Source organism: Cavia porcellus, unplaced genomic scaffold (genome assembly GCF_034190915.1).
Source record: "Cavia porcellus strain 051 isolate PalLab524CR breed Dunkin Hartley unplaced genomic scaffold, mCavPor4.1 scaffold_5, whole genome shotgun sequence".
NCBI classification, from domain to species: domain Eukaryota; kingdom Metazoa; phylum Chordata; class Mammalia; order Rodentia; family Caviidae; genus Cavia; species Cavia porcellus.
This window is the reverse complement of record NW_026947488.1, coordinates 52,687,578-52,701,784: the sequence shown is the minus strand read 5'-3', so window position 1 is coordinate 52,701,784 and position 14,207 is coordinate 52,687,578. Positions and strand designations below refer to the sequence as shown.

The 14,207-nt window shown below is 46.4% G+C and overlaps 1 protein-coding gene across 5 annotated transcripts in view; it reads right to left on the bottom strand.

The window, feature by feature from the left end:
* Nucleotides 1–6,327, bottom strand: part of Dag1 (dystroglycan 1) — a 67,011-nt gene extending 60,684 nt beyond the window's left edge. For 2 of the 5 annotated variants that reach the window (XM_063248857.1, XM_063248856.1), the window contains exon 1: nt 5,889–6,179. The gene's annotated coding sequence lies outside the window, so the exon portion shown is untranslated. The other 3 variants (XM_013159610.3, XM_005006651.4, XM_003476671.5) reach the window with 2 other exon arrangements.
* Between the last annotated feature and the right edge of the window lie 7,880 nt (nt 6,328–14,207).

Genomic DNA, 14,207 nt, shown 5'->3' with positions numbered 1-14,207 from the left:
GGCATACAGTGAGTTGAAGGCCAGTATGAACTTCACAGGGAGACCCTGTCTATAAATAAATAAATACATTCAACTGACTGTGTGTCACCAAGCCCAGCTAATTCCAAAGTCAAGGTCCTTTTTTTTTTTTTGGAAAGAGTGAGACAGTGAATCACTATATATTGAACTAGTCTCAAATTTGTGACAATTCTCCTGCCTCAGCCTTCTAGAACCTGGGATGACAGATATGTGCCAATGTCACTTTTTAAACTACAGACAGGAAAAAATAAAACAAAATAAAATAAAATACAAATAGGACCTGGGTGTGGTGGCATATACCTGTAAATCCCTACACCTAGGAATGCAAGGAGGGGTATTTATGTTTTTACAGTACCAGAGATTAAACCCAGAGCCTTGCACTTAGTTACCTCCCAGTCTTTTTTTTAAATCAAGGTCTCCCTATGTTGTTAAATCGCCCAGTCTACGCTGCAATTTATAATCCTCCAGTCTCAACCTCCCACACCACTGGGATAACAGGTTTGCGCCACCACACTTGGTACTTGGGAGCCTAAGGGCAGAGGACTGCAAGCTTGAGGCTAACCTGGGCTACCTTGTGAGACCTCTTCAAAAACAATGGCCAAAAATGTTCATATAAAAAAATAGGTCTGAGGGCATAGCTCAATGGCAGAACAGCTGCCTAGCATGTGCAAGGCCTATGGTCCACCCCAGCACCAAAACAACAAAATTTGTACGTATATGTACATATTTATACACATCTCCAGAATGGCTTCACCAACTTCAACACACTCAGTTTATGATCATGTATTACTATGTCCCATCCATCTTTCCACTCTGGACTTGGAGTAAGACTAAGAAAATGCTTAGCTATCAAACCAAAGAAACAGAAAAATAGGAAACCCTTTTCATTAAGACTAAATTAAGCCCTCTGGCTGGTGTAATTTTGTGAACTACTCTAAATCCCTATTTATAGGAACTGCTATCTGAGCAGTATTACTGACTAATGATCAGAGTGAAGTGAAGGGAGACAGTCACGAGGCAAAACAAGTTCTATGACTTAAGTAAAACTGCCTCCAAACCCAAAGGATGGACACATAAAGACCTCTCAGGAGATAGTGACATTAATTGCTGCCTTACTGAAAACCATCATCTCTTTACTCTAGGCCTACAGGGTCAACGCAGGAAAGCCAAAGGAAAAGGACTTAAAGAACATCTCTGCATGGGGGCTGGGGATTTAGCTCAGAGGCATAAGCACCTGCCTTGTAAGCAGATGGTCGTGAGTTCGATCCCTGGTACCAGTAAAAAAAAAAAAAAAAAAAGAACATCTCTGCAACTGGCAAACAAGCATCTGCTTCACAGGAAGGTGGAGAAAACTGCAGGAAGAGGGGAAAGGCCTTGATCAATACACTGCAGAACACCTGAACTAATTCCCACTTCAAATTCAGGTTCAATGTTCTCTCTTAAGTTCCCACCTGGGTCCACTTTGATTTTCACATTTGAATTCCTTACTTTCTGATATTCTGGAATTCTCTAGCCCACAAGCAATCATACCCTGCAACTGTTCGAACCTAAATAGCACATCTGAAAAACAACCTGGATGGGGCGAGGTATGACAGCCCACACCAGTAATCCCAGCACTTGGGAGGCTGAGGCAGAAGGATTGCTGCTGTGAGTTTTGAGACCAGCCTGGACTACAAAGTGGGTTCAAGGCCAGCCTAATCTGCATAGTGAAACTCTGCTTCAAAAAGACAAAAAAAACCACAAAAAACAAAAACACCATACCTGAATGTTGACTCAATACTAATTTCCTAACCAGGGTTGGAAAAAATATTCAAGGGCTCACTCTATTTTAAACCGTCCATAAAGTGGGCCTGTTACCACCTGTCATTCTACTAAGTTGCGTATCTTTCGTCAAGAAGGGTACAGGAACCAGGTAGAGTAGCACATACCTATACTCCCAGCATTTTGGAAGGCTGAGGCACGTCAGCCTGGGCAACTCAGTGTCTTACTGAGACCTTGTCTCAAAATAAGAGCTGGGAACTAAGAATGTAGCTCATTGCACGGGCTCAAATGGAGAGGGGTAGGGGTTGATAAAAAGATGGAGGAAGAGAAAAGAAGAGGAAGGAAGAGATGGAGAAGAAAGAGCGGGAGGGAAAAGAGGAGGAGGGAGGGGGAAGAGAAGAATAAGGAAGAGAAAAGGAAAAGAAGAAGGAGAAAAAAGAGGAGGACAGGAGAGGAGAGGAAGCACAGGCAGCAGTGGAGCAGTGGTCAGCGGCAGAGGCTTTGCTCAGAATGCATGAGGTCTTAGGTTTAGCCCCCTGCATGACACTCCCTCTCCCTTCCCCTGACACAGGACAGTCCTGACTCAAGTCTTCCTCTCCTCTTGTGACCCAAAGACTTAACTCATTTATTCTAGTCTCTCAAATTCTCACCAACACTTGACCAATGCTATCGTATCTTCCTCTTTTTTGTCAGCTCCTGTCCCTGCCACTTGACAGAAGGCCCCTAACATCTGCAGAACTTGTTTGCCTCCAAAGGCAGCTCCACCTCATTGCTTATCAGTCTTTCAAGTCTACTGTGTCCTCACAGGAGTCTCACCATCAGTGATTCACGAACTTACAGTGCAATGCTTTCCCCATACCCATAAGGCTCAATTCTTGAAGTCAAGAGGTGATACCCTTCCAGCTATTCCTCAAAACCTCTGATGGCCTCCTATTCCTGCACAACTCTATGCTCCTCAATGTGGAATTCTGGCCCCAGTTCAGCTCCCCAGAACACCCAACAAAGATTCCTAGTCTTCCCCCTCTCACCCTTTGCCGCTGCATACCTCTTCTGCTACCAGTGGTCACCTCCTTGACAGCACTGTCTCACCAGTCAAACTGCTAACTCTTCTGGAAGGTCCAGTTCAAATGCAGTCTTCCCCTAAAGTTTGCCCTTCTACTGTGTCCTCAAACCCAGGAGCCTTGGCCTGCTTCAACATGGTCCCCGGTATGGGGTCCAGAAAAGTTCTGATAAGCTCTGGTTTTTGAGAATGGTCCCTCACACGTTACCCCAAGATCTTTGCTGGACCCCCTACCACCTCTTTGTATCATCCTGTTTTATACCTATCACCAGACACCTGGACTTCGGAAGACCCAGCTGAGGCTACCATTTTCAGTCTAAAGGAACACAAATGCAGATGGATATAAACAGCCAAATCTTTAACCTTAGCTGGCACACACCTGTAATCCCAGCACTCAGGAGGCTGAGACAGGAGGAATACAAGTTTGAACCTAGCCTGGGCAACTCAGTGCCTTATCAGGACCCTGTCTCAAAATAAAAACAGAAAAAGAACCAGGGATATAACTCAGTGTGAAGGTACAGGGTTTCATCCTCAGTCCCTTCCCCACAAAAAATGTTCAACCTGGATTCAAAACCTGGCTCTGCCCCATGATCACTGCATAACCTTGAGTACACTCATGTTACTCAGCTTCCTTAGCCAGTAGAAAGGTCTCCCCTGCACATTAGAATAGTTCAGAGCACAAACAAAAGGCCCTCAAGGGCAACTAGTGGAGGTTCATCACCTCACTGACCTAGGGAGTGGGAACAGGAGCAGGAGGGGCTGCAACAACTGTAAGGTAAAGAACTAAAAGCACACCTATCCACCTCATCAAGGGCAAGCTAGTATCTACTCTGAGGTTGAGATACTTATGTTCAAAAGGAAACACAATGCTTCAGGCTGAAGTAGAAGATAAGTTGTCAACAATCAAATATCAGGTCTCCTTTGCTAGACATAGACTCCAGTCTAATTAGGCACCAGGGTCCCTCCCAACCCCACCGTTTTCCATGCCTAACATACATCAGCAGATTTGTGAGTCACACCACAAGTGGAGGCTGGATTTTGGTTGTTTTGGGGGGTGTTTAGTGGAATGGAATACAAGGCCATGCACATTTAGGCCAGCACTTTACCAATGACCTCGAACCCCAAAAGGTTAGAAAATAGAAAAAGTGGTTAAACCCTATCAGGCTTAGGTTTCCCACTCACACATTCCTGAATGCAAGCTCCTCCCTTTCCACTACCTTTGCAGTCTCTCTTCTCAGAGGACTTCTCCTCCCTCCTGGTCATCTCTCCTTTGGAAGACTACAAAGGTCCTGACCTCCTCCTCTCCTGCCACTCCCTAAGTGGCCTGACAATATCTTTCTAAACACAGATCTGGACTGTACCACTGTGCTGATTAAAAGCATTCTCAGGCTCCAGTACCTCGAGCCTGAATTTGGAACTCCTGAACACAAGGAAGGCCCAGAGCTCCCACCTGTCAAACTGGAGGTCTCCCAGGCACTATTTTCGGTGATCATGTACATGTGCCCATGTCCAGGCCTTGATGTCTCCTGGCTAATTCCTGCTGGTCTTGAAGGTCCTAATTCAGAAAATCTCTCTCTCTGAGATATCACATAAGCACATTTTGTGTACTACACAGTAATTATTAATCATAGGATCTCTGGTTCCCACTGCCTCCCCTCCAAATCAATTACTTAAGATCAAAACCAAACCATTTTATACAGATCTACAGAATTTGACAGGCAGTGAAGCTAAATATTTGCTAAATAAAAAGTGCATTTGGCCAAATCAGTTTTTTGAACAGCAAAAACTTGCCCTCTGCCTCTTTCAACAGAAGCATATATCAACAGAGACTTTCATGTTAAAAATAGATGTTTGTTATCTATATAGCAGTGCTTAACTCTTTTTTTTTTTTTTTTTTCTTTTTTCCGGTATTGGGGATCGAACTCACGACCGCCTGCTTACAAGGCAGGTGCTTATGCCGCTGAGCTAAATTCCCAGCCCCTAACTCTTACTTTACACAGTATACCACAGGCCTTGAATAGGCTCACATTATGTATCTAACTCCCTACTGAAATCTAGTTTCTCCAACAAACAGCTACTCAACCTCCTTTAAGCACAGCCCATGAGCTTCAAGCCCCCGCCCCCCAAAAAAGTTCAAGTCTTCATATTCAAACTATGAATTTTTATGCCTCCAAAATGTGTTAAGGTCAAATTCTTTTTTAGATCAAGAACATTCCAAAATTATCTTGTCTCTGAACACTAAACATTGCACAACCTGGTAAAATTACAATATCCCATCTATTCCACTTTACAAAACACCTGGAAGCACATTCAACTCTTTATCTAAACTTATATGCAATAAACACCACCTTCACTTCACGGAGCCTGGCTTCCGTGCCAGGAACTACTTTTGCTAGCTTATTTAGGGAAACAGCAGGCAGAACTCTTAAGTCAGAACTCTAAGATATAATGGTACTGTCCCAGACGCTTGCTAGACAGTCAAAACTTTTCCATCATCACTATTAAAACTCATTCTAAAGTAACTCAATTTACAAATCTAAGCACTTCACAAGTTGTAGAGATTAAAAGTTGTATTTTAAACCATCATTGAGTTTGCAAAAATTAACCGGCAATTTACAGTAAAAAGATTGAGTCCAGACAGTGTTTCCTCTGAGGACATTTTCCAAACATACTCGCAAGTGAACCTAGTCTTCCAAATACCAAGTAAAAAGGTGGTACAGTTAAACAGGCTTCCAAAGAAGCTGTACAAGGAGCAGAGACCCCCAAAACAAAAAACAGCTCGGAGCCAAAGGCGGGGGCGGCACCCTTCTCTGCCCCGGCAGGGGCTCGACGCTCCGGAATGGAGATCCAGCCCGACTGGGCCGCAACCCCCTTGGAAGCCTGGAGGCAGCCCGAAGGCCGCACCCGCCCGCGGCGGGAGCGCGGGCTAGGCTAAAGCCGGGCCCACCACCGCTGCACGAAGTCCGGGCCTTGCCGCCGAGAGTTCGGAACCTCAGCCCGCGGGACCCACAGCAGGGGGCGGCTTCGCCAGGCGTCCCTGCCTCCTCACCCGCAAGGACGTCCGCAGTCGCGTCCCCGCCGCGGGCCGAAAGCTAGCAGCAGGTGTTCTGCAAATGGCTGGACCAGCAGCGCCAGGGACCGGGGCCCAAGCAACCAGGCACAGCGGCGAGGGCGAGTGGCCACTCACCAAGCGCGGCGGGCGAGCCGCGACAGGTGTTCACTCTTGCCGGCCCCAGGACGCCGACGCCGCTGCTCCCCCGGGGAATCAGCGCAGAGCTGCCGCCAATGCCGCCCCCGAAACCTAGGAGCGCGAGCGGCGCGCCGCAGCCTCCGCGCGAGCACGTACCGGGTGGTGAGAGGGCGCCGAGCGCGAGGGCGGGGCGCGCGGCCGGAGCCTAGCAACCGCCTGACACGCGAGTGCCACAGCCAATCCTGTAGCCAGCTTCGCGCGGCGCCGACCGGTCGTCCACGCGCCGCCCGCTCCTGCCTGCGTCTGCCGCTCCGCAGCGCGCCGCACCCGCGCTCAGGCCCCGCCCCCGTCTGCACCGCATTCCTCATTGGCCCTTCTTGCCCCCGGAAGGCCACGCCTATCGTGGAAGCCACGCCTCTGGGGCCTGCTTCGGTCCGGCGGGCGACACGCCCGGGCCAGTTCCGCTGACCAGAAGCCGTCTGGGGCACGAGTAGGGAGTGGCGCTCCACGCAGCCTGAGGCCTTTGGACATTAAAGAATAGCCTCGGGAGCTGGGGAGGTAGCTCAGTTGTAGAACATTTATCCAGCACCCGCACGGCCCTGGATCCGATCTTCCTCAGTAATAATAATAATCCGAAACGGTCAGGCTCACCAACCCACCCAGCCATAACTGGTCATCGTCGAAAATCACCTTAAACGAAAATCAAGAAGCTTACCAAATTGCGTAGGATAAAGGCCTTCCTATCCATCCCTTACAGGGAAACTGAGGCAAAGGCCAACGGCTATAGTGAACTGGCTATAGTGAGCTGGTGATCCTAGGCTAGAGCAGCCCTAACTCTCATCCCCTCCCCCGCCCGGAACTTTAGAATCCGAAGCCTGCTCAGGCCTGTTCCTGAAATAACTCTGAGCCTCTCACTCCTTGTGGCTTGCATTCTTTGGGTGGGGGCTGAAATAAGGAGGGTTGCTGCTAGAGTTTGTTCTCATTTAAAGGGAAGGGTCCTAAGGTAACTGCCCTAAGGGTTTATCTGGGTCCTCAATCCCACTGGACCCGGACGTAACTATTACTGAACATGACAGTTGGATGGTTCTGGGAATAGAAACTACAGAGGAGAAGCAAATTTTAGACAACTGAAAAGAAGACTCCAGTTACCAAACACACATACCTGTTTGCAACTCTCTGCACTTAAGTGAATGCTCTCCAAACCCATTTACAAAGACTAAACCAAGCCAGGCATGATGGTGCACCTCTGTAATCCCGGCACAGGGGAGGCTGAGGAAGGGGGATCATAGGGAGTTTGAGGCAGCTGAACGACAAAGTGAGTTCAAGTCCAGCCTGGACTACCTAGTGAGACCCTCAGAAAACGGGGAGTGTTACACAGCAGCGAACCTCATGCCACTGCCTCAGTGGTTCTTTGTCAGTCCCTGAAATCAGATTGGAGAATCATTCTGTATGGCAGCTAAAAGTAGCATGCATTTTCCTTCTTTCTGGTGTTGATTCAGAATTGAACCAAGGAAAAAGGGCCTTTAAGGCCTCCAGAATGATGGTTAGTCAGCTGATGTAAGGTTTTATAATTTATGAATATGTGTCACCTTGTTCATGCCCTGCATGATGAACATTAACCTTTAAAAGTGTGAATTTTGAAAACGGACTAGGTGTTATGTACCTGTAGTTCCAGTTACACAGGAAGCTGAGGCACAATTGCTTGTGCTCAGGAGTTTAAGGGCAGCCTGGACAATATAACAAGACCTCATCTCAAAACAGAGTGCAAGTAACAGAGACTGTCTGTCCTATAGGGGAAGCCCCCAGCATGGCTGTGTGCAAGGAGGGTGCTGCTGCTTGAGCTGTGCACTTTGAATATTCTTGGGAAAGTAGTGCATTGCTCAGCATTGCATGTTACTTTCTACTTGTTCTACAATGTTGTTAAAACTATTTTTAAGAGGGGCTGGGGATTTAGCTCAGCGGCATAAGCACCTGCCTTGCAAGTGTGCGGTCGTGAATTTGATCCCTGGTACCGATAAAAACAAGAAAGACAAAAAAAAAAATTTTTTTTAAAACTATATTTAAGAAAAGAAAAGAAAACAAATTACCAGGACTGGAAATATAGCTCAGCAGCACAGTGCCTGCCTGACAAGCACAAGGTCCTGAATTTGATTCCTGGTACAAAAAAAAAGAAAGAAAAGAAATTACCTTTGTGAATAATTTCCCTTGTCCTGGAGAGATGACCCAGGGAACAGATCTCTTTTTTTTTTTTTTTTTTTTCCTGGTACTGGGAATTGAACTTGGGACCTTGTGCTTGCCTGGCAGGCACTTGTGTCTGCCTATCAAAATCTTTGTGGTTTTTCTTTTGTTGTTGTTTGTTTGGTAAGATAAATTTTTGGTAGTTAAAAAATGTTTATATAGGTCACTTTATAGGAACTAGTTGATAAAGTTGAGACTTTATAATTTTTTGTCAAGGATTTAAACTTGAATTTAGATGAAATTAAATTAAAAAATTGTTTTTTGGTTGCAAAAAAACCAAGGAAGCCAAGCGTGGTAATGCACACCTGTAATCCCAGCACTCATGAGGCTGAGGAAGGAGGACCACCGAGAGTTTGAGACTAGCCTGGCCTACATAGTGCATTCAAGACCAGTCTGAATTACATAATGAGACTCTGTCTCAAGAAAAAAAAAATTTAAAAAAGAAGAGAGGGAGAGAGAGGGAGAGGAAGAGAGGCTTTTGGTTTTGTTTTTTGTTTTTATTGATACTGGAGTTGAGCTACATCCTTGGCCCCTGTCTTATTTTTTGAGACAAGGTCTCACTACTTGACCAGGCTTGAATTTGAAATCCTCCTGCCTCAGCCTCCCAGAGTACTGCAATTTCAGAAATGTACCACCATTGTCTGACCTTTCTGCTGCTTTAAAAGGCTAAGAACACAAAATGTTACTTGGACTTCCAAATAATATCTATTCTCTCATTCACCCATTTGGCTCAGAAAGTCTGACACCCATGCCTAAAGACACCAGGCACTGCTTTGCAGCCCTTGGTTCTGAGGTATTTCAGTGTCCAGCTGTTAGATCTGTTTGTTTTTCCAAAATGAAGGCAGAAGTGAGTACAGCTCTCAGGTCCTGCTATTTGCAAAGAAGCAAAGCCACTCTTTAAGCCACACTAAACATTCACAAAGTAACTCCCTTTTGGGTTTATTATTCATTTGTTATTTTAGTTTTTTGTGATTTATTTGGGGGTTTTTTTTGTTGTTTTTTGGGGGGTTTTTTTGTATTAATCTTTACTTTCTTTTTTTGGTTTTGTTTGTTTTTTGACACAGGGTCTTACTAGATACTTCAGGCTGGCTTTGAACTCATTATGTAGGCCAGACTGGCCTCAAACTCATAATGATCCTCCTGCCTCAGCCTCCTGAATGCTGGGATCACAGATGTGTACCACAGGGTCAGACTTTGGTATTGATCTTGTTAAATGAGACACTAAGCCTCATTCTGGTTTTTTTTGTTTTTTTTTTTTTTTTTTTTTTTTGTCTTTTTCCTTTTTACCGGTACCGGGGATCGTACTCACGACTGCCTGCTTGCAAGGCAGGTGCTTATGCCACTGAGCTAAATCCCCAGCCCCCTAAGCTTCATTCTGTCCTCCAAAGTCCAAGCACCACCACCAGAAATATAGTCAGAGGAAGGATTCCAACTTTTTTTTTCTTTTTTGAGACAGAGTTCCACTAGCTATGCAGTTCAGGCTGGCCTTGAGCTTACATTGTAACCAGGCTGGTCTGGAACTCACAATCATCCTCCCAAGTGCACCACCACACCTGGCTAGGACTCCAATTTAACTAGCCACCACCCAAGGATGAGGCAGGCCCTTCTCAGTCCTGGAATCAGAGAAACTAAGCCAGAGGTTGCCTAAAATCATGACATCCAAAGCCTTTCCAGTATCTGCCTTCCCAAGTTTGAGGCTTAGGTGAAAATGCTAGGGCATCACCTAGCTCTTATGCTTCTCCTCAGCCCTCCCACCTTGACATTCCCCCCCACACACACACCAACACCAACACCAGAGTATCACTGAGTTCTGGGCCACATTGGTGTCTTTCTTCTTTTTGATCTAGAGTTGGAGTTCCTAAAACCCCATGTATTTTCAGGCCTTAGGAGACAAGAAGCCTGGCTGGCTAATGCTGAACCAGTCTTTTGGGGTCTAACTTGTTCCCCCTGAAACCCATACCAAAGTAGAAAGAGAGATGAACAGGTCCTCTAGGTTGCATGGGGGTTGTATAGTTAAGGTCCAGCTATTGCCTTTAGGTCTGAGAATTAAAACATTCTCCCTCCCTGGGAATGGCACAGCCAACACTAGGGCTCAGCATAAGGCCCCCAGTGACTCACCCTTTGAACCCCAGGCCCAGGCTCACTTGGCACTTACAGTCAGTGGGAGCCAGGGCCAAGAGTAAGGCTCAGGCCACCCCCAAGACCCCCTCTGTACCCATATGGTATGAACCTGAAGAAAGTTAATGACCAGGCTGAAAATGAGCCCTTTGGGACACAAAGTCTGCCCTTCACTCTACATAGTGTCTTCTGCTTACACCCTCAGCCTGAGGTTCCTGGAAGATTTGGTAAGTCTGGTAAGGTTTGTCTCCTCCACTGAGGTGTAAACCCTTGACACCACAAACTCACATTGCAAGCCTCAGCTACCTAACAGCTGCCAAGAAGCAGAGGATCGATCTGTATTTAGGTTGTTGCCTGCCTTCCCACCTGATTGGCAGTCATCCCAAGGGTCCAAGCCCTGTGCAAGGCCCAAGGCAAACATGCCAGTGTTTGCTTGGGGCTGATATGATTTAAGCTAAGGCCATAGTTCTAGCTCAGGTCGAATTTATACAGACCAAACATTTCTCATTTCCTAGGATTCCAGGGCTTTACTCTAGCATGTACCCAAGAAATTGAGGACCAGGGACCATGGCAAGGCAAATCTGCCTGCTATTGCTTCTTCTCGGCCTAATGGAGAAGGGCAATGCCTGGCCTCCAGGCCTGCCTGGAGCTGTGGGCTGGCAAACAGACTGGCCAATTCAAGACAAGGGAGGGGACCCTTTTGACTAGATTTAACAGAAGACAGTTTGTCTAGAAGGTCTGGCAGGAAGCACAGGCTGTGTTGATCTGGAAAAGTACCAGTAGGCACTTTATTTTTTTTTTTTCAGGCACCAGATTCCCAGAAGTTTCCCTTGTAGCCCTTTACTCCAGAACTGCTTCCAGCCCCTTCATATATGGCTGGTACAAGGCTTTCGGATCCATAGCCTGCACACCTCCTTCTTTAAAGTCATTACAGACCAGGAACCACAGCAAGCATGAGTTACGGACCAGGCGGCCTGGTGTGGTGGTAAACACCCACAATCAGCACTCATGAGGCTGAGACAGGAAGATTGCCTTGAGATCCAGGCCAGCCTGGGATACATAGTGAGTTCAAAGCCAGATTGAACTACACAGTGGGATCCTGTCACCAAAACAAACAAACAAACAACAGTAATTACGGTTGAATGAATAAAAAAACCCTTCCCTCTGAAGAGTGGTTTCCAATGCCCCCTCCCTCAACTACCTTCTGCTCCCTGCTGGTTTCCCAAGGATAAAACGAGTTTCCCAAGGTTGATTTTGGATGCCTCTTCCCGAAACACTGGAGGCCTTGAGCACTGGACTAAACACCAGATTGGGCCTAGGCTGGCTGGCAGCCAAAGGAATCAACAAAGCTAATGTACCTATTTGTTCATCCACTGCCTGGGCAACCCTTAGCCCTAGTCTTGGGAGAAATTGCCTCCATTTCTGCAAATCAACTGCCTCAAGAGGCAATTTTCTAACTTCGTCTTGGATCCAGATCAGGCCCAGGGTTCTTCCAGGGCAGAAACACTGTCCTACTCGGAGCTAGGTAAGGTTTAGGCCTGTCCCTCTCATCAGCCTGAGTGCCCCTTGATGGCCCCTTAATCAGAGCTGTTGACAGGGGGTGTGACAATCAATGAATCCATGCGCCTCTGCTGTCGTGACTGGTGAACACATGTTTGCACAATTTGAAATTGTTGGACCCAAGTGATCAAAGAATGCCATTGCTCTACATTACACTGAGAGAGCCAGGAAGGGCTTCTGGGGGCCCCACCTCTGGGCTAGGGAATCCCTAACATTTCTGGGACAAATGAGGGTTCCTTTTTTTTTGTCTTTTTTATTGGTACCGGGGATCGAACTCACGACTGCCTGCTTGCAAGGCAGGAACTTATGCCGCTGAGCTAAATCCCCAGCCTCTAGAAGGGTTCTTTTCTTTTTTTTTCTTTTTTTTTTTTTTTTTGACACAAAGTCGCACTCTGCAGTTCAAGCCTTGAATTCACTGTGTAGCCCAGGCTGGCCGCAGACTCACAGCAATTCTCCTGCCTCAGCCTCTGGAGTGCTGGAATTACAGGCATGCATCACCATGCCCAGAAAGTAGGGTCCTTTGAATTTTTTTTTCCTTTGAGGCAGAATTTTATGTTGCCCCTGCTGATCTCTTATAAGATCCTCTTACCTCAGATTCCCAAGTGCTGGTACTACAGACTCATGCCATTATGTTTGGTTCTCTTCAACCATCTTTTTTTTTTTTTTTTTTTTTTTTTTTTTTTTTTATACCGAGGATTGAACTCACAAGACCTTGTGCTTATCAGGCAGGCTCTTATGCCACTGAGCTAAATCCCCACCTCCCTCTTCAACCATCTTGAAGTGACCTAATGAAAGGAAAAGAGTGAATATTATCTCCAGCACCCCACAAACGGTTCACATAATGGGACTTAGAGCTGAGTTCATATCTGACCCGGCTTATGCGCCTGCCCTCTCTTATCACCTCGATCACCTCATCATAAACTGATTTCCTGTGTGGGTTGTAGCCCTGCCTGCTCATGTGATGACAGAAGACCACATTGTGTGAGTGGGTGAGGGGCCACAGCAAGTGCATCCTGCAAACAACCACGTGCAAACATAGCAATCAGGCAGTTAGTTGTAAAGGGAATGGGAGGCCACCAAGGGGCTACAGGTGCAGGTGACCAGGGAAATCCTCTTTTTGAAGGAAGGCAGTGCAGGAAGTGAAAAAGAAACCCCTGGGGTTTTCTTAGTGAAAGAGCAAAAAGAATCTAGAGTTCAGACTGCACACCTATAACCCCAGCACTCAGGGCGGTGACACTCTGGGGACTGAGGCAGGAAGATCCCTGCCTGTTCAAGGCCAGCCTGAAATATCTAGTGAGACCCTGGCTGAAAGAAAGGAAAGAAAGACAGAGAGAAGAAAAGAGAAAAAGGAAGGAAGACAGACAGAGAGGCAAGCAGAGAAAAAAGAGATACCTTGGAGACCACTCACTGTCTGAGCAGTGTATAAGCAGTGAAAAGGGGAGAGAACCTGTGTGGTAGTACACACTTATTATCCCAGTGTGACAGGAAAAATAACTCCCAACCTGTTAGACGTCACTTGTGCAGAGTTAATGGTCTTACCACATCAAGGAAAGATGTTGTGAATCAAAGGAGGAAGTTAGGAGAGTTTTATTGGAAATAAGACTAGGTCCTGGATTTCCAGAGAAGGCTGGAGAAGATGGCCTCCAAGGCTCCTTGTCAGAGTAATTTAGACAGGTAAATTGAAATGTGGGAACAACTTGGAGTAGACTACATTCTATCTGTAGGGTTACAAGTATAGCTGCTTAGCCAATATTGATCCAATAAGGAAAGGAGGCACTCAGCAAGGGTATGTGGAAAGAACAAAGGCATTCCTGGAAATGAAAGGATGAGTAGGGTTCTGGTCACCCACCTATGTGTCTGATGCCTATCTGGGCCCGCTGAGCCAGGAGGTACTAATCAGAGTATAATCTCACAGTTCAATCTCTGTGCTTATCTCTAGGGAAGCCCGAAGGCCTAGCCATTGGTCTCTTCTTTGAGTCCTGGCTTTCTTCAGATTACCCTTCAGCTGCACTTTTGATGTCTCATCCTCTGCTCCTACTCCCTCCATCAGTCCTCTCTGACAGCCTGTTAAATTCAGTGTAATTCAGTTGTCTGAAACCCCAGCACTCTAGAAGACTGAGGCAGAAGGATTGAAAGTTTGAGCCCAGCCTTGGCATCTTAGTGATTTAGCAAGAACCCATCACAAAAAAAAAAAAAAAAAAAAAAAAAAAAAAGTCTAGGAATGTAACTCAGTGCAAAATCCCTGGGTTCAATCTTCACTAC